The 24,966-nt window shown below is 45.4% G+C and overlaps 18 non-coding genes across 18 annotated transcripts; all 18 read left to right on the top strand.

Moving 5' to 3' along the window:
* The first annotated feature begins 900 nt into the window (after positions 1-900).
* LOC141184237 (U2 spliceosomal RNA) lies at positions 901-1,091 on the top strand. Its single transcript, XR_012259012.1, has one exon. It is a non-coding gene; the product is annotated as a U2 spliceosomal RNA (small nuclear RNA).
* Positions 1,092-3,342: 2,251 nt separating this feature from the next.
* LOC141185771 (U2 spliceosomal RNA) lies at positions 3,343-3,535 on the top strand. The gene has a single exon (XR_012260389.1). It is a non-coding gene; the product is annotated as a U2 spliceosomal RNA (small nuclear RNA).
* Positions 3,536-4,655: 1,120 nt separating this feature from the next.
* LOC141188496 (U2 spliceosomal RNA) lies at positions 4,656-4,846 on the top strand. Its single transcript, XR_012262584.1, has one exon. It is a non-coding gene; the product is annotated as a U2 spliceosomal RNA (small nuclear RNA).
* A 1,121-nt stretch (positions 4,847-5,967) lies between these two features.
* On the top strand, positions 5,968-6,158 carry LOC141188495 (U2 spliceosomal RNA). The gene has a single exon (XR_012262583.1). It is a non-coding gene; the product is annotated as a U2 spliceosomal RNA (small nuclear RNA).
* Positions 6,159-7,282: 1,124 nt separating this feature from the next.
* On the top strand, positions 7,283-7,473 carry LOC141185493 (U2 spliceosomal RNA). The gene has a single exon (XR_012260151.1). It is a non-coding gene; the product is annotated as a U2 spliceosomal RNA (small nuclear RNA).
* Positions 7,474-8,598: 1,125 nt separating this feature from the next.
* LOC141188494 (U2 spliceosomal RNA) lies at positions 8,599-8,789 on the top strand. The gene has a single exon (XR_012262582.1). It is a non-coding gene; the product is annotated as a U2 spliceosomal RNA (small nuclear RNA).
* A 1,116-nt stretch (positions 8,790-9,905) lies between these two features.
* Positions 9,906-10,096, top strand: LOC141184653 (U2 spliceosomal RNA). Its single transcript, XR_012259388.1, has one exon. It is a non-coding gene; the product is annotated as a U2 spliceosomal RNA (small nuclear RNA).
* Positions 10,097-11,216: 1,120 nt separating this feature from the next.
* Positions 11,217-11,407, top strand: LOC141188492 (U2 spliceosomal RNA). Its single transcript, XR_012262580.1, has one exon. It is a non-coding gene; the product is annotated as a U2 spliceosomal RNA (small nuclear RNA).
* A 1,117-nt stretch (positions 11,408-12,524) lies between these two features.
* On the top strand, positions 12,525-12,715 carry LOC141188491 (U2 spliceosomal RNA). Its single transcript, XR_012262579.1, has one exon. It is a non-coding gene; the product is annotated as a U2 spliceosomal RNA (small nuclear RNA).
* A 1,120-nt stretch (positions 12,716-13,835) lies between these two features.
* LOC141188489 (U2 spliceosomal RNA) lies at positions 13,836-14,026 on the top strand. The gene has a single exon (XR_012262578.1). It is a non-coding gene; the product is annotated as a U2 spliceosomal RNA (small nuclear RNA).
* Positions 14,027-15,146: 1,120 nt separating this feature from the next.
* LOC141187045 (U2 spliceosomal RNA) lies at positions 15,147-15,337 on the top strand. Its single transcript, XR_012261267.1, has one exon. It is a non-coding gene; the product is annotated as a U2 spliceosomal RNA (small nuclear RNA).
* Positions 15,338-16,462: 1,125 nt separating this feature from the next.
* Positions 16,463-16,653, top strand: LOC141188488 (U2 spliceosomal RNA). The gene has a single exon (XR_012262577.1). It is a non-coding gene; the product is annotated as a U2 spliceosomal RNA (small nuclear RNA).
* A 1,124-nt stretch (positions 16,654-17,777) lies between these two features.
* LOC141188487 (U2 spliceosomal RNA) lies at positions 17,778-17,968 on the top strand. Its single transcript, XR_012262576.1, has one exon. It is a non-coding gene; the product is annotated as a U2 spliceosomal RNA (small nuclear RNA).
* Positions 17,969-19,088: 1,120 nt separating this feature from the next.
* Positions 19,089-19,279, top strand: LOC141187033 (U2 spliceosomal RNA). Its single transcript, XR_012261256.1, has one exon. It is a non-coding gene; the product is annotated as a U2 spliceosomal RNA (small nuclear RNA).
* A 1,125-nt stretch (positions 19,280-20,404) lies between these two features.
* Positions 20,405-20,595, top strand: LOC141188485 (U2 spliceosomal RNA). Its single transcript, XR_012262574.1, has one exon. It is a non-coding gene; the product is annotated as a U2 spliceosomal RNA (small nuclear RNA).
* A 1,121-nt stretch (positions 20,596-21,716) lies between these two features.
* On the top strand, positions 21,717-21,907 carry LOC141188484 (U2 spliceosomal RNA). The gene has a single exon (XR_012262573.1). It is a non-coding gene; the product is annotated as a U2 spliceosomal RNA (small nuclear RNA).
* A 1,120-nt stretch (positions 21,908-23,027) lies between these two features.
* Positions 23,028-23,218, top strand: LOC141188483 (U2 spliceosomal RNA). Its single transcript, XR_012262572.1, has one exon. It is a non-coding gene; the product is annotated as a U2 spliceosomal RNA (small nuclear RNA).
* Positions 23,219-24,338: 1,120 nt separating this feature from the next.
* On the top strand, positions 24,339-24,529 carry LOC141188482 (U2 spliceosomal RNA). The gene has a single exon (XR_012262571.1). It is a non-coding gene; the product is annotated as a U2 spliceosomal RNA (small nuclear RNA).
* Positions 24,530-24,966: the final 437 nt, after the last annotated feature.

The following is a 24,966-nucleotide window of genomic DNA, read 5'->3' as shown; positions in this document are numbered from 1 at the left end:
CTATCTAGCTCTCCCTCTATACTTCCTTTTGGATAAACAGACATATTAGGCAAGCATTTTGGAGCTTTCACCTAAATAACTACAGGTGGTGAGATAAGCTGCACAATATAATTGACCTTTCAGTATATTGTTGCACACACACCATCTATTTAGCAAATGCCCTTGTTATCAACAGCAGCCTTTTAAACTCACCTGAGCTAACAGGTATGTGAGCTGGTTACTCTGCTGCGCTTAAAATTTCTTTTTTGGTTTGCTACAATGCCTTTTCTGAAACGTTGTCTCCCTCTGCTGGAACACTGACTTCTTTCATTTAATGCCTGCAGACTATAAAAGAGAAACCAACCCAAAAAGTTTGGTTGATTAGTCTGTGGCATTCTTTTAAACTGTTGCTTATGGCGGTCTCTGTGAGCTTCTCAGTGACATTCAGCCATCCAGGTATCCCGCCTGCAGTAGACGGAATGTGGCAATGGAACGCTGGCTGCGCGTGTCATAATAGGCTCTGAGCCTTTATATACCTGCGCACAGCAGCAGCCACCTTCAGTCTGCTGCTGGACAGCCAGCAGCAGCAGCAGCAGGAGAGGTAATTAATCAGCAACCCTCCTGCTAAGGGTAGACAGCTGCTCGTTCCACCCCCCCCCCCGCCTTAATTGGTTCTCCTCCCTTCCAACGGTGTTGAGGCGGGTGGGAACAGCCGGGGGTTGAGGGTACTGTGCTAAAAGAGGTGGAGTTATGCAGATCTAAAACGCGTGGATTGCAGCAGCAGCAAGCCGAAAAGTGCAGGCATGTGAGGGATCTAGAGGTTGACAGCATGTCTTCTTAACGGGAGTCCAGGTGGCCATCTCCACAAATGGACTTTTCAGAATCCTTGGGTGGCACCGTAGTCGGAAACCAATTCTGGTTATCGCTTCTCGGCCTTTTGGCTAAGATCAAGTGTAGTATCTGTTCTTATCAGTTTAATATCTGATACGTCCCCTATCTGGGGACCATATATTAAATGGATTTTTAGAACAGGGAGATGGAAAAAGAGCTTGCTCTGTCCACTCCACGCATTGACCTGGTATTGCAGTATCTCCAGGACTGGTGCACCCCTTCTTTAATGCAGTTTCTAAAATCAGAAAGAATTGAATTCAATGCTTTTTGTTCATTTTGCTTGTTTGTCGGATTTTGGGATGGACTCTTTGGCTTTGCTTTTCTTCTCCTCATTGGATTTTTCATGTTAAAAGTTGCAGAAGCCAGATGACAAGCTCATTTTGGTTCAACTTCAGCAACTGTGCATTGCATTGCCATGTAATGTAATGTAATGCAATGCTATCTATCTAGCTCTCCCTCTATACTTCCTTTTGGATAAACAGACATATTAGGCAAGCATTTTGGAGCTTTCACCTAAATAACTACAGGTGGTGAGATAAGCTGCACAATATAATTGACCTTTCAGTATATTGTTGCACACACACCATCTATTTAGCAAATGCCCTTGTTATCAACAGCAGCCTTTTAAACTCACCTGAGCTAACAGGTATGTGAGCTGGTTACTCTGCTGCGCTTAAAATTTCTTTTTTGGTTTGCTACAATGCCTTTTCTGAAACGTTGTCTCCCTCTGCTGGAACACTGACTTCTTTCATTTAATGCCTGCAGACTATAAAAGAGAAACCAACCCAAAAAGTTTGGTTGATTAGTCTGTGGCATTCTTTTAAACTGTTGCTTATGGCGGTCTCTGTGAGCTTCTCAGTGACATTCAGCCATCCAGGTATCCCGCCTGCAGTAGACGGAATGTGGCAATGGAACGCTGGCTGCGCGTGTCATAATAGGCTCTGAGCCTTTATATACCTGCGCACAGCAGCAGCCACCTTCAGTCTGCTGCTGGACAGCCAGCAGCAGCAGCAGCAGGAGAGGTAATTAATCAGCAACCTTCCTGCTAAGGGTAGACAGCTGCTCGTTCCACCCCCCCCCCGCCTTAATTGGTTCTCCTCCCTTCCAACGGTGTTGAGGCGGGTGGGAACAGCCGGGGGTTGATTGTACTGTGCTAAAAGAGGTGGAGTTATGCAGATCTAAAACGCGTGGATTGCAGCAGCAGCAAGCCGAAAAGTGCAGGCATGTGAGGGATCTAGAGGTTGACAGCATGTCTTCTTAACGGGAGTCCAGGTGGCCATCTCCACAAATGGACTTTTCAGAATCCTTGGGTGGCACCGTAGTCGGAAACCAATTCTGGTTATCGCTTCTCGGCCTTTTAGCTAAGATCAAGTGTAGTATCGGGAAGGGCGTTCCAGATATCCCCACCCTCCTGCGATCCTTTTTTGTGTGTGATTGTGTCCGCCGGACTTTGCAAGTCAAGAATGGCTCCGCGGGCAGGTCCATGTCTCGCTTCTTCCTGCTTCCTTTTTGGAGGCGACTCGGCTGGGACAAGTGGGACAGCTCCTACCCCTACAACTGGACGACGCCATGGTTCTACGGAGACGTCGTTCGATTTGTGGGGGAACATCAACTGGAGGGACTCAAGCCCGACTTGTGGAAGCCCAAAACTATCCACAAGCTCATCAGAGCCAAGGATGACATGGAGAACATCACAGGACTTCACCAGGACACGCTGGAGACTGTGTGGACAAATGTGTCGTCTGACAGGCTGACCAACGGGCACAAGGACTTTTCGTGGATGGCGATTCAGGGCGGACTGCCCGTCCGGTCATTCATGCATGCCCGGAACCTGTGCAAGACCAGGTACTGCCCAAGGTGCCCCTTCGTGGAGGAAACATCTTTGCACACTTTTTGGGACTGCGGATTTGCACAGCGCCTGTTGACTGCCCTTGAGGACGACCTGAGGAACTCTGTCCCCAGGGCGAGCCTATCGCACCATTCTGTGCTTTACGGACTCTTCCCTGGGGTTCATACCGTCGGAGCCATCCAGGAGGCTTGGCGCCTTATGAACTGCTTCAAGGATGCCGTTTGGGTCGCCAGGAACCGGCTCATCTTGAGGAGGGAGAGGATGTCCATCCAGGACTGCCGCAGGCTGATCCACAGCCTGCTCAGAGACTATTCCATCGTGGACGGTCCGGAGGACGAGGATGAGGACTAAACCCCTCCTCCCCCTCTCCCCTTATGTGTCTTGTCTTTCAATAAACCTTCGGGCCTGTGATTTTCCCCTCCCCATCCCCTTTTTCCCAATCCCCATCCCTTATCACGGTTCGTCGTACTGTATTGATTGACATGCTTTTTCTTTCAGATTGAGTGTTTTGTGTAGCATAGGGGTGTGATGTGTCTAGTTAGTGCGTTGTATCCTCATGCTATGTAAATATGATGTAGAATTCTGTGTGTACTGGGCTGCGGCACTGTACACTGTCTGTTAACTTATTTTTTGTGCTAATAAAAGATATATTCAATCAAAAAATCTGTTCTTATCAGTTTAATATCTGATACCTCCCCTATCTGGGGACCATATATTAAATGGATTTTTAGAACAGGGAGATGGAAAAAGAGCTTGCTCTGTCCACTCCACGCATTGACCTGGTATTGCAGTATCTCCAGGACCGGTGCACCCCTTCTTTAATGCAGTTTCTAAAATCAGAAAGAATTGAATTCAATGCTTTTTGTTCATTTTGCTTGTTTGTCGGATTTTGGGATGGACTCTTTGGCTTTGCTTTTCTTCTCCTCATTGGATTTTTCATGTTAAAAGTTGCAGAAGCCAGATGACAAGCTCATTTTGGTTCAACTTCAGCGACTGTGCATTGCATTGCCATGTAATGTAATGTAATGCAATGCTATCTATCTAGCTCTCCCTCTATACTTCCTTTTGGATAAACAGACATATTAGGCAAGCATTTTGGAGCTTTCACCTAAATAACTACAGGTGGTGAGATAAGCTGCACAATATAATTGACCTTTCAGTATATTGTTGCACACACACCATCTATTTAGCAAATGCCCTTGTTATCAACAGCAGCCTTTTAAACTCACCTGAGCTAACAGGTATGTGAGCTGGTTACTCTGCTGCGCTTAAAATTTCTTTTTTGGTTTGCTACAATGCCTTTTCTGAAACGTTGTCTCCCTCTGCTGGAACACTGACTTCTTTCATTTAATGCCTGCAGACTATAAAAGAGAAACCAACCCAAAAAGTTTGGTTGATTAGTCTGTGGCATTCTTTTAAACTGTTGCTTATGGCGGTCTCTGTGAGCTTCTCAGTGACATTCAGCCATCCAGGTATCCCGCCTGCAGTAGACGGAATGTGGCAATGGAACGCTGGCTGCGCGTGTCATAATAGGCTCTGAGCCTTTATATACCTGCGCACAGCAGCAGCCACCTTCAGTCTGCTGCTGGACAGCCAGCAGCAGCAGCAGCAGGAGAGGTAATTAATCAGCAACCCTCCTGCTAAGGGTAGACAGCTGCTCGTTCCACCCCCCCCCCGCCTTAATTGGTTCTCCTCCCTTCCAACGGTGTTGAGGCGGGTGGGAACAGCCGGGGGTTGAGGGTACTGTGCTAAAAGAGGTGGAGTTATGCAGATCTAAAACGCGTGGATTGCAGCAGCAGCAAGCCGAAAAGTGCAGGCATGTGAGGGATCTAGAGGTTGACAGCATGTCTTCTTAACGGGAGTCCAGGTGGCCATCTCCACAAATGGACTTTTCAGAATCCTTGGGTGGCACCGTAGTCGGAAACCAATTCTGGTTATCGCTTCTCGGCCTTTTGGCTAAGATCAAGTGTAGTATCTGTTCTTATCAGTTTAATATCTGATACGTCCCCTATCTGGGGACCATATATTAAATGGATTTTTAGAACAGGGAGATGGAAAAAGAGCTTGCTCTGTCCACTCCACGCATTGACCTGGTATTGCAGTATCTCCAGGACCGGTGCACCCCTTCTTTAATGCAGTTTCTAAAATCAGAAAGAATTGAATTCAATGCTTTTTGTTCATTTTGCTTGTTTGTCGGATTTTGGGATGGACTCTTTGGCTTTGCTTTTCTTCTCCTCATTGGATTTTTCATGTTAAAAGTTGCAGAAGCCAGATGACAAGCTCATTTTGGTTCAACTTCAGCAACTGTGCATTGCATTGCCATGTAATGTAATGTAATGCAATGCTATCTATCTAGCTCTCCCTCTATACTTCCTTTTGGATAAACAGACATATTAGGCAAGCATTTTGGAGCTTTCACCTAAATAACTACAGGTGGTGAGATAAGCTGCACAATATAATTGACCTTTCAGTATATTGTTGCACACACACCATCTATTTAGCAAATGCCCTTGTTATCAACAGCAGCCTTTTAAACTCACCTGAGCTAACAGGTATGTGAGCTGGTTACTCTGCTGCGCTTAAAATTTCTTTTTTGGTTTGCTACAATGCCTTTTCTGAAACGTTGTCTCCCTCTGCTGGAACACTGACTTCTTTCATTTAATGCCTGCAGACTATAAAAGAGAAACCAACCCAAAAAGTTTGGTTGATTAGTCTGTGGCATTCTTTTAAACTGTTGCTTATGGCGGTCTCTGTGAGCTTCTCAGTGACATTCAGCCATCCAGGTATCCCGCCTGCAGTAGACGGAATGTGGCAATGGAACGCTGGCTGCGCGTGTCATAATAGGCTCTGAGCCTTTATATACCTGCGCACAGCAGCAGCCACCTTCAGTCTGCTGCTGGACAGCCAGCAGCAGCAGCAGCAGGAGAGGTAATTAATCAGCAACCCTCCTGCTAAGGGTAGACAGCTGCTCGTTCCACCCCCCCCCCCGCCTTAATTGGTTCTCCTCCCTTCCAACGGTGTTGAGGCGGGTGGGAACAGCCGGGGGTTGAGGGTACTGTGCTAAAAGAGGTGGAGTTATGCAGATCTAAAACGCGTGGATTGCAGCAGCAGCAAGCCGAAAAGTGCAGGCATGTGAGGGATCTAGAGGTTGACAGCATGTCTTCTTAACGGGAGTCCAGGTGGCCATCTCCACAAATGGACTTTTCAGAATCCTTGGGTGGCACCGTAGTCGGAAACCAATTCTGGTTATCGCTTCTCGGCCTTTTGGCTAAGATCAAGTGTAGTATCTGTTCTTATCAGTTTAATATCTGATACGTCCCCTATCTGGGGACCATATATTAAATGGATTTTTAGAACAGGGAGATGGAAAAAGAGCTTGCTCTGTCCACTCCACGCATTGACCTGGTATTGCAGTATCTCCAGGACCGGTGCACCCCTTCTTTAATGCAGTTTCTAAAATCAGAAAGAATTGAATTCAATGCTTTTTGTTCATTTTGCTTGTTTGTCGGATTTTGGGATGGACTCTTTGGCTTTGCTTTTCTTCTCCTCATTGGATTTTTCATGTTAAAAGTTGCAGAAGCCAGATGACAAGCTCATTTTGGTTCAACTTCAGCAACTGTGCATTGCATTGCCATGTAATGTAATGTAATGCAATGCTATCTATCTAGCTCTCCCTCTATACTTCCTTTTGGATAAACAGACATATTAGGCAAGCATTTTGGAGCTTTCACCTAAATAACTACAGGTGGTGAGATAAGCTGCACAATATAATTGACCTTTCAGTATATTGTTGCACACACACCATCTATTTAGCAAATGCCCTTGTTATCAACAGCAGCCTTTTAAACTCACCTGAGCTAACAGGTATGTGAGCTGGTTACTCTGCTGCGCTTAAAATTTCTTTTTTGGTTTGCTACAATGCCTTTTCTGAAACGTTGTCTCCCTCTGCTGGAACACTGACTTCTTTCATTTAATGCCTGCAGACTATAAAAGAGAAACCAACCCAAAAAGTTTGGTTGATTAGTCTGTGGCATTCTTTTAAACTGTTGCTTATGGCGGTCTCTGTGAGCTTCTCAGTGACATTCAGCCATCCAGGTATCCCGCCTGCAGTAGACGGAATGTGGCAATGGAACGCTGGCTGCGCGTGTCATAATAGGCTCTGAGCCTTTATATACCTGCGCACAGCAGCAGCCACCTTCAGTCTGCTGCTGGACAGCCAGCAGCAGCAGCAGCAGGAGAGGTAATTAATCAGCAACCCTCCTGCTAAGGGTAGACAGCTGCTCGTTCCACCCCCCCCCCCCCCGCCTTAATTGGTTCTCCTCCCTTCCAACGGTGTTGAGGCGGGTGGGAAAAGCCGGGGGTTGAGGGTACTGTGCTAAAAGAGGTGGAGTTATGCAGATCTAAAACGCGTGGATTGCAGCAGCAGCAAGCCGAAAAGTGCAGGCATGTGAGGGATCTAGAGGTTGACAGCATGTCTTCTTAACGGGAGTCCAGGTGGCCATCTCCACAAATGGACTTTTCAGAATCCTTGGGTGGCACCGTAGTCGGAAACCAATTCTGGTTATCGCTTCTCGGCCTTTTGGCTAAGATCAAGTGTAGTATCTGTTCTTATCAGTTTAATATCTGATACGTCCCCTATCTGGGGACCATATATTAAATGGATTTTTAGAACAGGGAGATGGAAAAAGAGCTTGCTCTGTCCACTCCACGCATTGACCTGGTATTGCAGTATCTCCAATACCGGTGCACCCCTTCTTTAATGCAGTTTCTAAAATCAGAAAGAATTGAATTCAATGCTTTTTGTTCATTTTGCTTGTTTGTCGGATTTTGGGATGGACTCTTTGGCTTTGCTTTTCTTCTCCTCATTGGATTTTTCATGTTAAAAGTTGCAGAAGCCAGATGACAAGCTCATTTTGGTTCAACTTCAGCAACTGTGCATTGCATTGCCATGTAATGTAATGTAATGCAATGCTATCTATCTAGCTCTCCCTCTATACTTCCTTTTGGATAAACAGACATATTAGGCAAGCATTTTGGAGCTTTCACCTAAATAACTACAGGTGGTGAGATAAGCTGCACAATATAATTGACCTTTCAGTATATTGTTGCACACACACCATCTATTTAGCAAATGCCCTTGTTATCAACAGCAGCCTTTTAAACTCACCTGAGCTAACAGGTATGTGAGCTGGTTATTCTGCTGCGCTTAAAATTTCTTTTTTGGTTTGCTACAATGCCTTTTCTGAAACGTTGTCACCCTCTGCTGGAACACTGACTTCTTTAATTTAATGCCTGCAGACTATAAAAGAGAAACCAACCCAAAAAGTTTGGTTGATTAGTCTGTGGCATTCTTTTAAACTGTTGCTTATGGCGGTCTCTGTGAGCTTCTCAGTGACATTCAGCCATCCAGGTATCCCGCCTGCAGTAGACGGAATTTGGCAATGGAACGCTGGCTGCGCGTGTCATAATAGGCTCTGAGCCTTTATATACCTGCGCACAGCAGCAGCCACCTTCAGTCTGCTGCTGGACAGCCAGTAGCAGCAGCAGCAGGAGAGGTAATTAATCAGCAACCCTCCTGCTAAGGGTAGACAGCTGCTCGTTCCACCCCCCCCCCCCCCCGCCTTAATTGGTTCTCCTCCCTTCCAACGGTGTTGAGGCGGGTGGGAACAGCCGGGGGTTGAGGGTACTGTGCTAAAAGAGGTGGAGTTATGCAGATCTAAAACGCGTGGATTGCAGCAGCAGCAAGCCGAAAAGTGCAGGCATGTGAGGGATCTAGAGGTTGACAGCATGTCTTCTTAACGGGAGTCCAGGTGGCCATCTCCACAAATGGACTTTTCAGAATCCTTGGGTGGCACCGTAGTCGGAAACCAATTCTGGTTATCGCTTCTCGGCCTTTTGGCTAAGATCAAGTGTAGTATCTGTTCTTATCAGTTTAATATCTGATACGTCCCCTATCTGGGGACCATATATTAAATGGATTTTTAGAACAGGGAGATGGAAAAAGAGCTTGCTCTGTCCACTCCACGCATTGACCTGGTATTGCAGTATCTCCAGGACCGGTGCACCCCTTCTTTAATGCAGTTTCTAAAATCAGAAAGAATTGAATTCAATGCTTTTTGTTCATTTTGCTTGTTTGTCGGATTTTGGGATGGACTCTTTGGCTTTGCTTTTCTTCTCCTCATTGGATTTTTCATGTTAAAAGTTGCAGAAGCCAGATGACAAGCTCATTTTGGTTCAACTTCAGCAACTGTGCATTGCATTGCCATGTAATGTAATGTAATGCAATGCTATCTATCTAGCTCTCCCTCTATACTTCCTTTTGGATAAACAGACATATTAGGCAAGCATTTGGAGCTTTCACCTAAATAACTACAGGTGGTGAGATAAGCTGCACAATATAATTGACCTTTCAGTATATTGTTGCACACACACCATCTATTTAGCAAATGCCCTTGTTATCAACAGCAGCCTTTTAAACTCACCTGAGCTAACAGGTATGTGAGCTGGTTACTCTGCTGCGCTTAAAATTTCTTTTTTGGTTTGCTACAATGCCTTTTCTGAAACGTTGTCTCCCTCTGCTGGAACACTGACTTCTTTCATTTAATGCCTGCAGACTATAAAAGAGAAACCAACCCAAAAAGTTTGGTTGATTAGTCTGTGGCATTCTTTTAAACTGTTGCTTATGGCGGTCTCTGTGAGCTTCTCAGTGACATTCAGCCATCCAGGTATCCCGCCTGCAGTAGACGGAATGTGGCAATGGAACGCTGGCTGCGCGTGTCATAATAGGCTCTGAGCCTTTATATACCTGCGCACAGCAGCAGCCACCTTCAGTCTGCTGCTGGACAGCCAGCAGCAGCAGCAGGAGAGGTAATTAATCAGCAACCCTCCTGCTAAGGGTAGACAGCTGCTCGTTCCACGCCACCCCCGCCTTAATTGGTTCTCCTCCCTTCCAACGGTGTTGAGGCGGGTGGGAACAGCCGGGGGTTGAGGGTACTGTGCTAAAAGAGGTGGAGTTATGCAGATCTAAAACGCGTGGATTGCAGCAGCAGCAAGCCGAAAAGTGCAGGCATGTGAGGGATCTAGAGGTTGACAGCATGTCTTCTTAACGGGAGTCCAGGTGGCCATCTCCACAAATGGACTTTTCAGAATCCTTGGGTGGCACCGTAGTTGGAAACCAATTCTGGTTATCGCTTCTCGGCCTTTTGGCTAAGATCAAGTGTAGTATCTGTTCTTATCAGTTTAATATCTGATACGTCCCCTATCTGGGGACCATATATTAAATGGATATTTAGAACAGGGAGATGGAAAAAGAGCTTGCTCTGTCCACTCCACGCATTGACCTGGTATTGCAGTATCTCCAGGACCGGTGCACCCCTTCTTTAATGCAGTTTCTAAAATCAGAAAGAATTGAATTCAATGCTTTTTGTTCATTTTGCTTGTTTGTCGGATTTTGGGATGGACTCTTTGGCTTTGCTTTTCTTCTCCTCATTGGATTTTTCATGTTAAAAGTTGCAGAAGCCAGATGACAAGCTCATTTTGGTTCAACTTCAGCAACTGTGCATTGCATTGCCATGTAATGTAATGTAATGCAATGCTATCTATCTAGCTCTCCCTCTATACTTCCTTTTGGATAAACAGACATATTAGGCAAGCATTTTGGAGCTTTCACCTAAATAACTACAGGTGGTGAGATAAGCTGCACAATATAATTGACCTTTCAGTATATTGTTGCACACACACCATCTATTTAGCAAATGCCCTTGTTATCAACAGCAGCCTTTTAAACTCACCTGAGCTAACAGTTATGTGAGCTGGTTACTCTGCTGCGCTTAAAATTTCTTTTTTGGTTTGCTACAATGCCTTTTCTGAAACGTTGTCTCCCTCTGCTGGAACACTGACTTCTTTCATTTAATGCCTGCAGACTATAAAAGAGAAACCAACCCAAAAAGTTTGGTTGATTAGTCTGTGGCATTCTTTTAAACTGTTGCTTATGGCGGTCTCTGTGAGCTTCTCAGTGACATTCAGCCATCCAGGTATCCCGCCTGCAGTAGACGGAATGTGGCAATGGAACGCTGGCTGCGCGTGTCATAATAGGCTCTGAGCCTTTATATACCTGCGCACAGCAGCAGCCACCTTCAGTCTGCTGCTGGACAGCCAGCAGCAGCAGCAGCAGGAGAGGTAATTAATCAGCAACCCTTCTGCTAAGGGTAGACAGCTGCTCGTTCCACCCCCCCCCCGCCTTAATTGGTTCTCCTCCCTTCCAACGGTGTTGAGGCGGGTGGGAACAGCCGGGGGTTGAGGGTACTGTGCTAAAAGAGGTGGAGTTATGCAGATCTAAAACGCGTGGATTGCAGCAGCAGCAAGCCGAAAAGTGCAGGCATGTGAGGGATCTAGAGGTTGACAGCATGTCTTCTTAACGGGAGTCCAGGTGGCCATCTCCACAAATGGACTTTTCAGAATCCTTGGGTGGCACCGTAGTCGGAAACCAATTCTGGTTATCGCTTCTCGGCCTTTTGGCTAAGATCAAGTGTAGTATCTGTTCTTATCAGTTTAATATCTGATACGTCCCCTATCTGGGGACCATATATTAAATGGATTTTTAGAACAGGGAGATGGAAAAAGAGCTTGCTCTGTCCACTCCACGCATTGACCTGGTATTGCAGTATCTCCAGGACCGGTGCACCCCTTCTTTAATGCAGTTTCTAAAATCAGAAAGAATTGAATTCAATGCTTTTTGTTCATTTTGCTTGTTTGTCGGATTTTGGGATGGACTCTTTGGCTTTGCTTTTCTTCTCCTCATTGGATTTTTCATGTTAAAAGTTGCAGAAGCCAGATGACAAGCTCATTTTGGTTCAACTTCAGCAACTGTGCATTGCATTGCCATGTAATGTAATGTAATGCAATGCTATCTATCTAGCTCTCCCTCTATACTTCCTTTTGGATAAACAGACATATTAGGCAAGCATTTTGGAGCTTTCACCTAAATAACTACAGGTGGTGAGATAAGCTGCACAATATAATTGACCTTTCAGTATATTGTTGCACACACACCATCTATTTAGCAAATGCCCTTGTTATCAACAGCAGCCTTTTAAACTCACCTGAGCTAACAGGTATGTGAGCTGGTTACTCTGCTGCGCTTAAAATTTCTTTTTTGGTTTGCTACAATGCCTTTTCTGAAACGTTGTCTCCCTCTGCTGGAACACTGACTTCTTTCATTTAATGCCTGCAGACTATAAAAGAGAAACCAACCCAAAAAGTTTGGTTGATTAGTCTGTGGCATTCTTTTAAACTGTTGCTTATGGCGGTCTCTGTGAGCTTCTCAGTGACATTCAGCCATCCAGGTATCCCGCCTGCAGTAGACGGAATGTGGCAATGGAACGCTGGCTGCGCGTGTCATAATAGGCTCTGAGCCTTTATATACCTGCGCACAGCAGCAGCCACCTTCAGTCTGCTGCTGGACAGCCAGCAGCAGCAGCAGGAGAGGTAATTAATCAGCAACCCTCCTGCTAAGGGTAGACAGCTGCTCGTTCCACCCCACCCCCGCCTTAATTGGTTCTCCTCCCTTCCAACGGTGTTGAGGCGGGTGGGAACAGCCGGGGGTTGAGGGTACTGTGCTAAAAGAGGTGGAGTTATGCAGATCTAAAACGCGTGGATTGCAGCAGCAGCAAGCCGAAAAGTGCAGGCATGTGAGGGATCTAGAGGTTGACAGCATGTCTTCTTAACGGGAGTCCAGGTGGCCATCTCCACAAATGGACTTTTCAGAATCCTTGGGTGGCACCGTAGTCGGAAACCAATTCTGGTTATCGCTTCTCGGCCTTTTGGCTAAGATCAAGTGTAGTATCTGTTCTTATCAGTTTAATATCTGATACGTCCCCTATCTGGGGACCATATATTAAATGGATTTTTAGAACAGGGAGATGGAAAAAGAGCTTGCTCTGTCCACTCCACGCATTGACCTGGTATTGCAGTATCTCCAGGACCGGTGCACCCCTTCTTTAATGCAGTTTCTAAAATCAGAAAGAATTGAATTCAATGCTTTTTGTTCATTTTGCTTGTTTGTCGGATTTTGGGATGGACTCTTTGGCTTTGCTTTTCTTCTCCTCATTGGATTTTTCATGTTAAAAGTTGCAGAAGCCAGATGACAAGCTCATTTTGGTTCAACTTCAGCAACTGTGCATTGCATTGCCATGTAATGTAATGCAATGCTATCTATCTAGCTCTCCCTCTATACTTCCTTTTGGATAAACAGACATATTAGGCAAGCATTTTGGAGCTTTCACCTAAATAACTACAGGTGGTGAGATAAGCTGCACAATATAATTGACCTTTCAGTATATTGTTGCACACACACCATCTATTTAGCAAATGCCCTTGTTATCAACAGCAGCCTTTTAAACTCACCTGAGCTAACAGGTATGTGAGCTGGTTACTCTGCTGCGCTTAAAATTTCTTTTTTGGTTTGCTACAATGTCTTTTCTGAAACGTTGTCTCCCTCTGCTGGAACACTGACTTCTTTCATTTAATGCCTGCAGACTATAAAAGAGAAACCAACCCAAAAAGTTTGGTTGATTAGTCTGTGGCATTCTTTTAAACTGTTGCTTATGGCGGTCTCTGTGAGCTTCTCAGTGACATTCAGCCATCCAGGTATCCCGCCTGCAGTAGACGGAATGTGGCAATGGAACGCTGGCTGCGCGTGTCATAATAGGCTCTGAGCCTTTATATACCTGCGCACAGCAGCAGCCACCTTCAGTCTGCTGCTGGACAGCCAGCAGCAGCAGCAGCAGGAGAGGTAATTAATCAGCAACCCTCCTGCTAAGGGTAGACAGCTGCTCGTTCCACCCCCCCCCCCCCCCGCCTTAATTGGTTCTCCTCCCTTCCAACGGTGTTGAGGCGGGTGGGAACAGCCGGGGGTTGAGGGTACTGTGCTAAAAGAGGTGGAGTTATGCAGATTTAAAACGCGTGGATTGCAGCAGCAGCAAGCCGAAAAGTGCAGGCATGTGAGGGATCTAGAGGTTGACAGCATGTCTTCTTAACGGGAGTCCAGGTGGCCATCTCCACAAATGGACTTTTCAGAATCCTTGGGTGGCACCGTAGTCGGAAACCAATTCTGGTTATCGCTTCTCGGCCTTTTGGCTAAGATCAAGTGTAGTATCTGTTCTTATCAGTTTAATATCTGATACGTCCCCTATCTGGGGACCATATATTAAATGGATTTTTAGAACAGGGAGATGGAAAAAGAGCTTGCTCTGTCCACTCCACGCATTGACCTGGTATTGCAGTATCTCCAGGACCGGTGCACCCCTTCTTTAATGCAGTTTCTAAAATCAGAAAGAATTGAATTCAATGCTTTTTGTTCATTTTGCTTGTTTGTCGGATTTTGGGATGGACTCTTTGGCTTTGCTTTTCTTCTCCTCATTGGATTTTTCATGTTAAAAGTTGCAGAAGCCAGATGACAAGCTCATTTTGGTTCAACTTCAGCAACTGTGCATTGCATTGCCATGTAATGTAATGTAATGCAATGCTATCTATCTAGCTCTCCCTCTATACTTCCTTTTGGATAAACAGACATATTAGGCAAGCATTTTGGAGCTTTCACCTAAATAACTACAGGTGGTGAGATAAGCTGCACAATATAATTGACCTTTCAGTATATTGTTGCACACACACCATCTATTTAGCAAATGCCCTTGTTATCAACAGCAGCCTTTTAAACTCACCTGAGCTAACAGGTATGTGAGCTGGTTACTCTGCTGCGCTTAAAATTTCTTTTTTGGTTTGCTACAATGCCTTTTCTGAAACGTTGTCTCCCTCTGCTGGAACACTGACTTCTTTCATTTAATGCCTGCAGACTATAAAAGAGAAACCAACCCAAAAAGTTTGGTTGATTAGTCTGTGGCATTCTTTTAAACTGTTGCTTATGGCGGTCTCTGTGAGCTTCTCAGTGACATTCAGCCATCCAGGTATCCCGCCTGCAGTAGACGGAATGTGGCAATGGAACGCTGGCTGCGCGTGTCATAATAGGCTCTGAGCCTTTATATACCTGCGCACAGCAGCAGCCACCTTCAGTCTGCTGCTGGACAGCCAGCAGCAGCAGCAGCAGGAGAGGTAATTAATCAGCAACCCTCCTGCTAAGGGTAGACAGCTGCTCGTTCCACCCCCCCCCCGCCTTAATTGGTTCTCCTCCCTTCCAACGGTGTTGAGGCGGGTGGGAACAGCCGGGGGTTGAGGGTACTGTGCTAAAAGAGGTGGAGTTATGCAGATCTAAAACGCGTGGATTGCAGCAGCAGCAAGCCGAAAAGTGCAGGCATGTGAGGGATCTAGAGGTTGACAGCATGTCTTCTTAACGGGAGTCCAGGTGGCCATCTCCACAAATGGACTTTTCAGAATCCTTGGGTGGCACCGTAGTCGGAAATCAATTCTGGTTATCGCTTCTCGGCCTTTTGGCTAAGATCAAGTGTAGTATCTGTTCTTATCAGTTTAATATCTGATACGTCCCCTATCTGGGGACCATATATTAAATGGATTTTTAGAACAGGGAGATGGAAAAAGAGCTTGCTCTGTCCACTCCACGCATTGACCTGGTATTGCAGTATCTCCAGGACCGGTGCACCCTTTCTTTAATGCAGTTTCTAAAATCAGAAAGAATTGAATTCAATGCTTTTTGTTCATTTTGCTTGTTTGTCGGATTTTGGGATGGACTCTTTGGCTTTGCTTTTCTTCTCCTCATTGGATTTTTCATGTTAAAAGTTGCAGAAGCCAGATGACAAGCTCATTTTGGTTCAACTTCAGCAACTGTGCATTGCATTGCCATGTAATGTAATGTAATGTAATGCAATGCTATCTATCTAGCTCTCCCTCTATACTTCCTTTTGGATAAACAGACATATTAGGCAAGCATTTTGGAGCTTTCACCTAAATAACTACAGGTGGTGAGATAAGCTGCACAATATAATTGACCTTTCAGTATATTGTTGCACACACACCATCTATTTAGCAAATGCCCTTGTTATCAACAGCAGCCTTTTAAACTCACCTGAGCTAACAGGTATGTGAGCTGGTTACTTTGCTGCGCTTAAAATTTCTTTTTTGGTTTGCTACAATGCCTTTTCTGAAACGTTGTCTCCCTCTGCTGGAACACTGACTTCTTTCATTTAATGCCTGCAGACTATAAAAGAGAAACCAACCCAAAAAGTTTGGTTGATTAGTCTGTGGCATTCTTTTAAACTGTTGCTTATGGCGGTCTCTGTGAGCTTCTCAGTGACATTCAGCCATCCAGGTATCCCGCTTGCAGTAGACGGAATGTGGCAATGGAACGCTGGCTGCGCGTGTCATAATAGGCTCTGAGCCTTTATATACCTGCGCACAGCAGCAGCCACCTTCAGTCTGCTGCTGGACAGCCAGCAGCAGCAACAGCAGGAGAGGTAATTAATCAGCAACCCTCCTGCTAAGGGTAGACAGCTGCTCGTTCCACCCCCCCCCCGCCTTAATTGGTTCTCCTCCCTTCCAACGGTGTTGAGGAGGGTGGGAACAGCCGGGGGTTGAGGGTACTGTGCTAAAAGAGGTGGAGTTATGCAGATCTAAAACGCGTGGATTGCAGCAGCAGCAAGCCGAAAAGTGCAGGCATGTGAGGGATCTAGAGGTTGACAGCATGTCTTCTTAACGGGAGTCCAGGTGGCCATCTCCACAAATGGACTTTTCAGAATCCTTGGGTGGCACCGTAGTCGAAAACCAATTCTGGTTATCGCTTCTCGGCCTTTTGGCTAAGATCAAGTGTAGTATCTGTTCTTATCAGTTTAATATCTGATACGTCCCCTATCTGGGGACCATATATTAAATGGATTTTTAGAACAGGGAGATGGAAAAAGAGCTTGCTCTGTCCACTCCACGCATTGACCTGGTATTGCAGTATCTCCAGGACCGGTGCACCCCTTCTTTAATGCAGTTTCTAAAATCAGAAAGAATTGAATTCAATGCTTTTTGTTCGTTTTGCTTGTTTGCCGGATTTTGGGATGGACTCTTTGGCTTTGCTTTTCTTCTCCTCATTGGATTTTTCATGTTAAAAGTTGCAGAAGCCAGATGACAAGCTCATTTTGGTTCAACTTCAGCAACTGTGCATTGCATTGCCATGTAATGTAATGTAATGCAATGCTATCTATCTAGCTCTCCCTCTATACTTCCTTTTGGATAAACAGACATATTAGGCAAGCATTTTGGAGCTTTCACCTAAATAACTACAGGTGGTGAGATAAGCTGCACAATATAATTGACCTTTCAGTATATTGTTGCACACACACCATCTATTTAGCAAATGCCCTTGTTATCAACAGCAGCCTTTTAAACTCACCTGAGCTAACAGGTATGTGAGCTGGTTACTCTGCTGCACTTAAAGTTTCTTTTTTGGCTTGCTACAATGCCTTTTCTGAAACGTTGTCTCCCTCTGCTGGAACACTGACTTCTTTCATTTAATGCCTGCAGACTATAAAAGAGAAACCAACCCAAAAAGTTTGGTTGATTAGTCTGTGGCATTCTTTTAAACTGTTGCTTATGGCGGTCTCTGTGAGCTTCTCAGTGACATTCAGCCATCCAGGTATCCCGCCTGCAGTAGACGGAATGTGGCAATGGAACGCTGGCTGCGCGTGTCATAATAGGCTCTGAGCCTTTATATACCTGCGCACAGCAGCAGCCACCTTCAGTCTGCTGCTGGACAGCCAGCAGCAGCAGCAGCAGGAGAGGTAATTAATCAGCAACCCTCCTGCTAAGGGTAGACAGCTGCTCGTTCCACCCCCCCCCCCCCCGCCTTAATTGGTTCTCCTCCCTTCCAACGGTGTTGAGGCGGGTGGGAACAGCCGGGGGTTGAGGGTACTGTGCTAAAAGAGGTGGAGTTATGCAGATTTAAAACGCGTGGATTGCAGCAGCAGCAAGCCGAAAAGTGCAGGCATGTGAGGGATCTAGAGGTTGACAGCATGTCTTCTTAACGGGAGTCCAGGTGGCCATCTCCACAAATGGACTTTTCAGAATCCTTGGGTGGCACCGTAGTCGGAAACCAATTCTGGTTATCGCTTCTCGGCCTTTTGGCTAAGATCAAGTGTAGTATCTGTTCTTATCAGTTTAATATCTGATACGTCCCCTATCTGGGGACCATATATTAAATGGATTTTTAGAACAGGGAGATGGAAAAAGAGCTTGCTCTGTCCACTCCACGCATTGACCTGGTATTGCAGTATCTCCAGGACCGGTGCACCCCTTCTTTAATGCAGTTTCTAAAATCAGAAAGAATTGAATTCAATGCTTTTTGTTCATTTTGCTTGTTTGTCGGATTTTGGGATGGACTCTTTGGCTTTGCTTTTCTTCTCCTCATTGGATTTTTCATGTTAAAAGTTGCAGAAGCCAGATGACAAGCTCATTTTGGTTCAACTTCAGCAACTGTGCATTGCATTGCCATGTAATGTAATGTAATGCAATGCTATCTATCTAGCTCTCCCTCTATACTTCCTTTTGGATAAACAGACATATTAGGCAAGCATTTTGGAGCTTTCACCTAAATAACTACAGGTGGTGAGATAAGCTGCACAATATAATTGACCTTTCAGTATATTGTTGCACACACACCATCTATTTAGCAAATGCCCTTGTTATCAACAGCAGCCTTTTAAACTCACCTGAGCTAACAGGTATGTGAGCTGGTTACTCTGCTGCGCTTAAAATTTCTTTTTTGGTTTGCTACAATGCCTTTTCTGAAACGTTGTCTCCCTCTGCTGGAACACTGACTTCTTTCATTTAATGCCTGCAGACTATAAAAGAGAAACCAACCCAAAAAGTTTGGTTGATTAGTCTGTGGCATTCTTTTAAACTGTTGCTTATGGCGGTCTCTGTGAGCTTCTCAGTGACATTCAGCCATCCAGGTATCCCGCCTGCAGTAGACGGAATGTGGCAATGGAACGCTGGCTGCGCGTGTCATAATAGGCTCTGAGCCTTTATATACCTGCGCACAGCAGCAGCCACCTTCAGTCTGCTGCTGGACAGCCAGCAGCAGCAGCAGCAGGAGAGGTAATTAATCAGCAACCCTCCTGCTAAGGGTAGACAGCTGCTCGTTCCACCCCCCCCCCGCCTTAATTGGTTCTCCTCCCTTCCAACGGTGTTGAGGCGGGTGGGAACAGCCGGGGGTTGAGGGTACTGTGCTAAAAGAGGTGGAGTTATGCAGATCTAAAACGCGTGGATTGCAGCAGCAGCAAGCCGAAAAGTGCAGGCATGTGAGGGATCTAGAGGTTGACAGCATGTCTTCTTAACGGGAGTCCAGGTGGCCATCTCCACAAATGGACTTTTCAGAATCCTTGGGTGGCACCGTAGTCGGAAATCAATTCTGGTTATCGCTTCTCGGCCTTTTGGCTAAGATCAAGTGTAGTATCTGTTCTTATCAGTTTAATATCTGATACGTCCCCTATCTGGGGACCATATATTAAATGGATTTTTAGAACAGGGAGATGGAAAAAGAGCTTGCTCTGTCCACTCCACGCATTGACCTGGTATTGCAGTATCTCCAGGACCGGTGCACCCTTTCTTTAATGCAGTTTCTAAAATCAGAAAGAATTGAATTCAATGCTTTTTGTTCATTTTGCTTGTTTGTCGGATTTTGGGATGGACTCTTTGGCTTTGCTTTTCTTCTCCTCATTGGATTTTTCATGTTAAAAGTTGCAGAAGCCAGATGACAAGCTCATTTTGGTTCAACTTCAGCAACTGTGCATTGCATTGCCATGTAATGTAATGTAATGTAATGCAATGCTATCTATCTAGCTCTCCCTCTATACTTCCTTTTGGATAAACAGACATATTAGGCAAGCATTTTGGAGCTTTCACCTAAATAACTACAGGTGGTGAGATAAGCTGCACAATATAATTGACCTTTCAGTATATTGTTGCACACACACCATCTATTTAGCAAATGCCCTTGTTATCAACAGCAGCCTTTTAAACTCACCTGAGCTAACAGGTATGTGAGCTGGTTACTTTGCTGCGCTTAAAATTTCTTTTTTGGTTTGCTACAATGCCTTTTCTGAAACGTTGTCTCCCTCTGCTGGAACACTGACTTCTTTCATTTAATGCCTGCAGACTATAAAAGAGAAACCAACCCAAAAAGTTTGGTTGATTAGTCTGTGGCATTCTTTTAAACTGTTGCTTATGGCGGTCTCTGTGAGCTTCTCAGTGACATTCAGCCATCCAGGTATCCCGCTTGCAGTAGACGGAATGTGGCAATGGAACGCTGGCTGCGCGTGTCATAATAGGCTCTGAGCCTTTATATACCTGCGCACAGCAGCAGCCACCTTCAGTCTGCTGCTGGACAGCCAGCAGCAGCAACAGCAGGAGAGGTAATTAATCAGCAACCCTCCTGCTAAGGGTAGACAGCTGCTCGTTCCACCCCCCCCCCGCCTTAATTGGTTCTCCTCCCTTCCAACGGTGTTGAGGAGGGTGGGAACAGCCGGGGGTTGAGGGTACTGTGCTAAAAGAGGTGGAGTTATGCAGATCTAAAACGCGTGGATTGCAGCAGCAGCAAGCCGAAAAGTGCAGGCATGTGAGGGATCTAGAGGTTGACAGCATGTCTTCTTAACGGGAGTCCAGGTGGCCATCTCCACAAATGGACTTTTCAGAATCCTTGGGTGGCACCGTAGTCGAAAACCAATTCTGGTTATCGCTTCTCGGCCTTTTGGCTAAGATCAAGTGTAGTATCTGTTCTTATCAGTTTAATATCTGATACGTCCCCTATCTGGGGACCATATATTAAATGGATTTTTAGAACAGGGAGATGGAAAAAGAGCTTGCTCTGTCCACTCCACGCATTGACCTGGTATTGCAGTATCTCCAGGACCGGTGCACCCCTTCTTTAATGCAGTTTCTAAAATCAGAAAGAATTGAATTCAATGCTTTTTGTTCGTTTTGCTTGTTTGCCGGATTTTGGGATGGACTCTTTGGCTTTGCTTTTCTTCTCCTCATTGGATTTTTCATGTTAAAAGTTGCAGAAGCCAGATGACAAGCTCATTTTGGTTCAACTTCAGCAACTGTGCATTGCATTGCCATGTAATGTAATGTAATGCAATGCTATCTATCTAGCTCTCCCTCTATACTTCCTTTTGGATAAACAGACATATTAGGCAAGCATTTTGGAGCTTTCACCTAAATAACTACAGGTGGTGAGATAAGCTGCACAATATAATTGACCTTTCAGTATATTGTTGCACACACACCATCTATTTAGCAAATGCCCTTGTTATCAACAGCAGCCTTTTAAACTCACCTGAGCTAACAGGTATGTGAGCTGGTTACTCTGCTGCACTTAAAGTTTCTTTTTTGGCTTGCTACAATGCCTTTTCTGAAACGTTGTCTCCCTCTGCTGGAACACTGACTTCTTTCATTTAATGCCTGCAGACTATAAAAGAGAAACCAACCCAAAAAGTTTGGTTGATTAGTCTGTGGCATTCTTTTAAACTGTTGCTTATGGCGGTCTCTGTGAGCTTCTCAGTGACATTCAGCCATCCAGGTATCCCGCCTGCAGTAGACGGAATGTGGCAATGGAACGCTGGCTGCGCGTGTCATAATAGGCTCTGAGCCTTTATATACCTGCGCACAGCAGCAGCCACCTTCAGTCTGCTGCTGGACAGCCAGCAGCAGCAGCAGCAGGAGAGGTAATTAATCAGCAACCCTCCTGCTAAGGGTAGACAGCTGCTCGTTCCACCCCCCCCCCCGCCTTAATTGGTTCTCCTCCCTTCCAACGGTGTTGAGGCGGGTGGGAACAGCCGGGGGTTGAGGGTACTGTGCTAAAAGAGGTGGAGTTATGCAGATCTAAAACGCGTGTATTGCAGCAGCAGCAAGCCGAAAAGTGCAGGCATGTGAGGGATCTAGAGGTTGACAGCATGTCTTCTTCACGGGAGTCCAGGTGGCCATCTCCACAAATGGACTTTTCAGAATCCTTGGGTGGCACCGTAGTCGGAAACCAATTCTGGTTATCGCTTCTCGGCCTTTTGGCTAAGATCAAGTGTAGTATCTGTTCTTATCAGTTTAATATCTGATACGTCCCCTATCTGGGGACCATATATTAAATGGATTTTTAGAACAGGGAGATGGAAAAAGAGCTTGCTCTGTCCACTCCACGCATTGACCTGGTATTGCAGTATCTCCAGGACCGGTGCACCCCTTCTTTAATGCAGTTTCTAAAATCAGAAAGAATTGAATTCAATGCTTTTTGTTCATTTTGCTTGTTTGTCGGATTTTGGGATGGACTCTTTGGCTTTGCTTTTCTTCTCCTCATTGGATTTTTCATGTTAAAAGTTGCAGAAGCCAGATGACAAGCTCATTTTGGTTCAACTTCAGCAACTGTGCATTGCATTGCCATGTAATGTAATGTAATGCAATGCTATCTATCTAGCTCTCCCTCTATACTTCCTTTTGGATAAACAGACATATTAGGCAAGCATTTTGGAGCTTTCACCTAAATAACTACAGGTGGTGAGATAAGCTGCACAATATAATTGACCTTTCAGTATATTGTTGCACACACACCGTCTATTTAGCAAATGCCCTTGTTATCAACAGCAGCCTTTTAAACTCACCTGAGCTAAAAGGTATGTGAGCTGGTTACTCTGCTGCGCTTAAAATTTCTTTTTTGGTTTGCTACAATGCCTTTTCTGAAACGTTGTCTCCCTCTGCTGGAACACTGACTTCTTTCATTTAATGCCTGCAGACTATAAAAGAGAAACCAACCCAAAAAGTTTGGTTGATTAGTCTGTGGCATTCTTTTAAACTGTTGCTTATGGCGGTCTCTGTGAGCTTCTCAGTGACATTCAGCCATCCAGGTATCCCGCCTGCAGTAGACGGAATGTGGCAATGGAACACTGGCTGCGCGTGTCATAATAGGCTCTGAGCCTTTATATACCTGCGCACAGCAGCAGCCACCTTCAGTCTGCTGCTGGACAGCCAGCAGCAGCAGCAGCAGGAGAGGTAATTAATCAGCAACCCTCCTGCTAAGGGTAGACAGCTGCTCGTTCCACCCCCCCCCCGCCTTAATTGGTTCTCCTCCCTTCCAACGGTGTTGAGGCGGGTGGGAACAGCCGGGGGTTGAGGGTACTGTGCTAAAAGAGGTGGAGTTATGCAGATCTAAAACGCGTGGATTGCAGCAGCAGCAAGCCGAAAAGTGCAGGCATGTGAGGGATCTAGAGGTTGACAGCATGTCTTCTTAACGGGAGTCCAGGTGGCCATCTCCACAAATGGACTTTTCAGAATCGTTGGGTGGCACCGTAGTCGGAAACCAATTCTGGTTATCGCTTCTCGGCCTTTTGGCTAAGATCAAGTGTAGTATCTGTTCTTATCAGTTTAATATCTGATACGTCCCCTATCTGGGGACCATATATTAAATGGATTTTTAGAACAGGGAGATGGAAAAAGAGCTTGCTCTGTCCACTCCACGCATTGACCTGGTATTGCAGTATCTCCAGGACCGGTGCACCCCTTCTTTAATGCAGTTTCTAAAATAAGAAAGAATTGAATTCAATGCTTTTTGTTCATTTTGCTTGTTTGTCGGATTTTGGGATGGACTCTTTGGCTTTGCTTTTCTTCTCCTCATTGGATTTTTCATGTTAAAAGTTGCAGAAGCCAGATGACAAGCTCATTTTGGTTCAACTTCAGCAACTGTGCATTGCATTGCCATGTAATGTAATGTAATGCAATGCTATCTATCTAGCTCTCCCTCTATACTTCCTTTTGGATAAACAGACATATTAGGCAAGCATTTTGGAGCTTTCACCTAAATAACTACAGGTGGTGAGATAAGCTGCACAATATAATTGACCTTTCAGTATATTGTTGCACACACACCGTCTATTTAGCAAATGCCCTTGTTATCAACAGCAGCCTTTTAAACTCACCTGAGCTAACAGGTATGTGAGCTGGTTACTCTGCTGCGCTTAAAATTTCTTTTTTGGTTTGCTACAATGCCTTTTCTGAAACGTTGTCTCCCTCTGCTGGAACACTGACTTCTTTCATTTAATGCCTGCAGACTATAAAAGAGAAACCAACCCAAAAAGTTTGGTTGATTAGTCTGTGGCATTCTTTTAAACTGTTGCTTATGGCGGTCTCTGTGAGCTTCTCAGTGACATTCAGCCATCCAGGTATCCCGCCTGCAGTAGACGGAATGTGGCAATGGAACGCTGGCTGCGCGTGTCATAATAGGCTCTGAGCCTTTATATACCTGCGCACAGCAGCAGCCACCTTCAGTCTGCTGCTGGACAGCCAGCAGCAGCAGCAGCAGGAGAGGTAATTAATCAGCAACCCTCCTGCTAAGGGTAGACAGCTGCTCGTTCCACCCCCCCCCCGCCTTAATTGGTTCTCCTCCCTTCCAACGGTGTTGAGGCGGGTGGGAACAGCCGGGGGTTGAGGGTACTGTGCTAAAAGAGGTGGAGTTATGCAGATCTAAAACGCGTGGATTGCAGCAGCAGCAAGCCGAAAAGTGCAGGCATGTGAGGGATCTAGAGGTTGACAGCATGTCTTCTTAACGGGAGTCCAGGTGGCCATCTCCACAAATGGACTTTTCAGAATCGTTGGGTGGCACCGTAGTCGGAAACCAATTCTGGTTATCGCTTCTCGGCCTTTTGGCTAAGATCAAGTGTAGTATCTGTTCTTATCAGTTTAATATCTGATACGTCCCCTATCTGGGGACCATATATTAAATGGATTTTTAGAACAGGGAGATGGAAAAAGAGCTTGCTCTGTCCACTCCACGCATTGACCTGGTATTGCAGTATCTCCAGGACCGGTGCACCCCTTCTTTAATGCAGTTTCTAAAATCAGAAAGAATTGAATTCAATGCTTTTTGTTCATTTTGCTTGTTTGTCGGATTTTGGGATGGACTCTTTGGCTTTGCTTTTCTTCTCCTCATTGGATTTTTCATGTTAAAAGTTGCAGAAGCCAGATGACAAGCTCATTTTGGTTCAACTTCAGCAACTGTGCATTGCATTGCCATGTAATGTAATGTAATGTAATGCAATGCTATCTATCAAGCTCTCCCTCTATACTTCCTTTTGGATAAACAGACATATTAGGCAAGCATTTTGGAGCTTTCACCTAAATAACTACAGGTGGTGAGATAAGCTGCACAATATAATTGACCTTTCAGTATATTGTTGCACACACACCATCTATTTAGCAAATGCCCTTGTTATCAACAGCAGCCTTTTAAACTCACCTGAGCTAACAGGTATGTG

Source organism: Phyllobates terribilis, unplaced genomic scaffold (assembly GCF_046119375.1).
Source record: "Phyllobates terribilis strain yellow unplaced genomic scaffold, ASM4611937v1 Scaffold_40__1_contigs__length_11209783, whole genome shotgun sequence".
Taxonomy (NCBI): domain Eukaryota; kingdom Metazoa; phylum Chordata; class Amphibia; order Anura; family Dendrobatidae; genus Phyllobates; species Phyllobates terribilis.
This window is presented reverse-complemented; position numbering and strand designations above follow the sequence as displayed.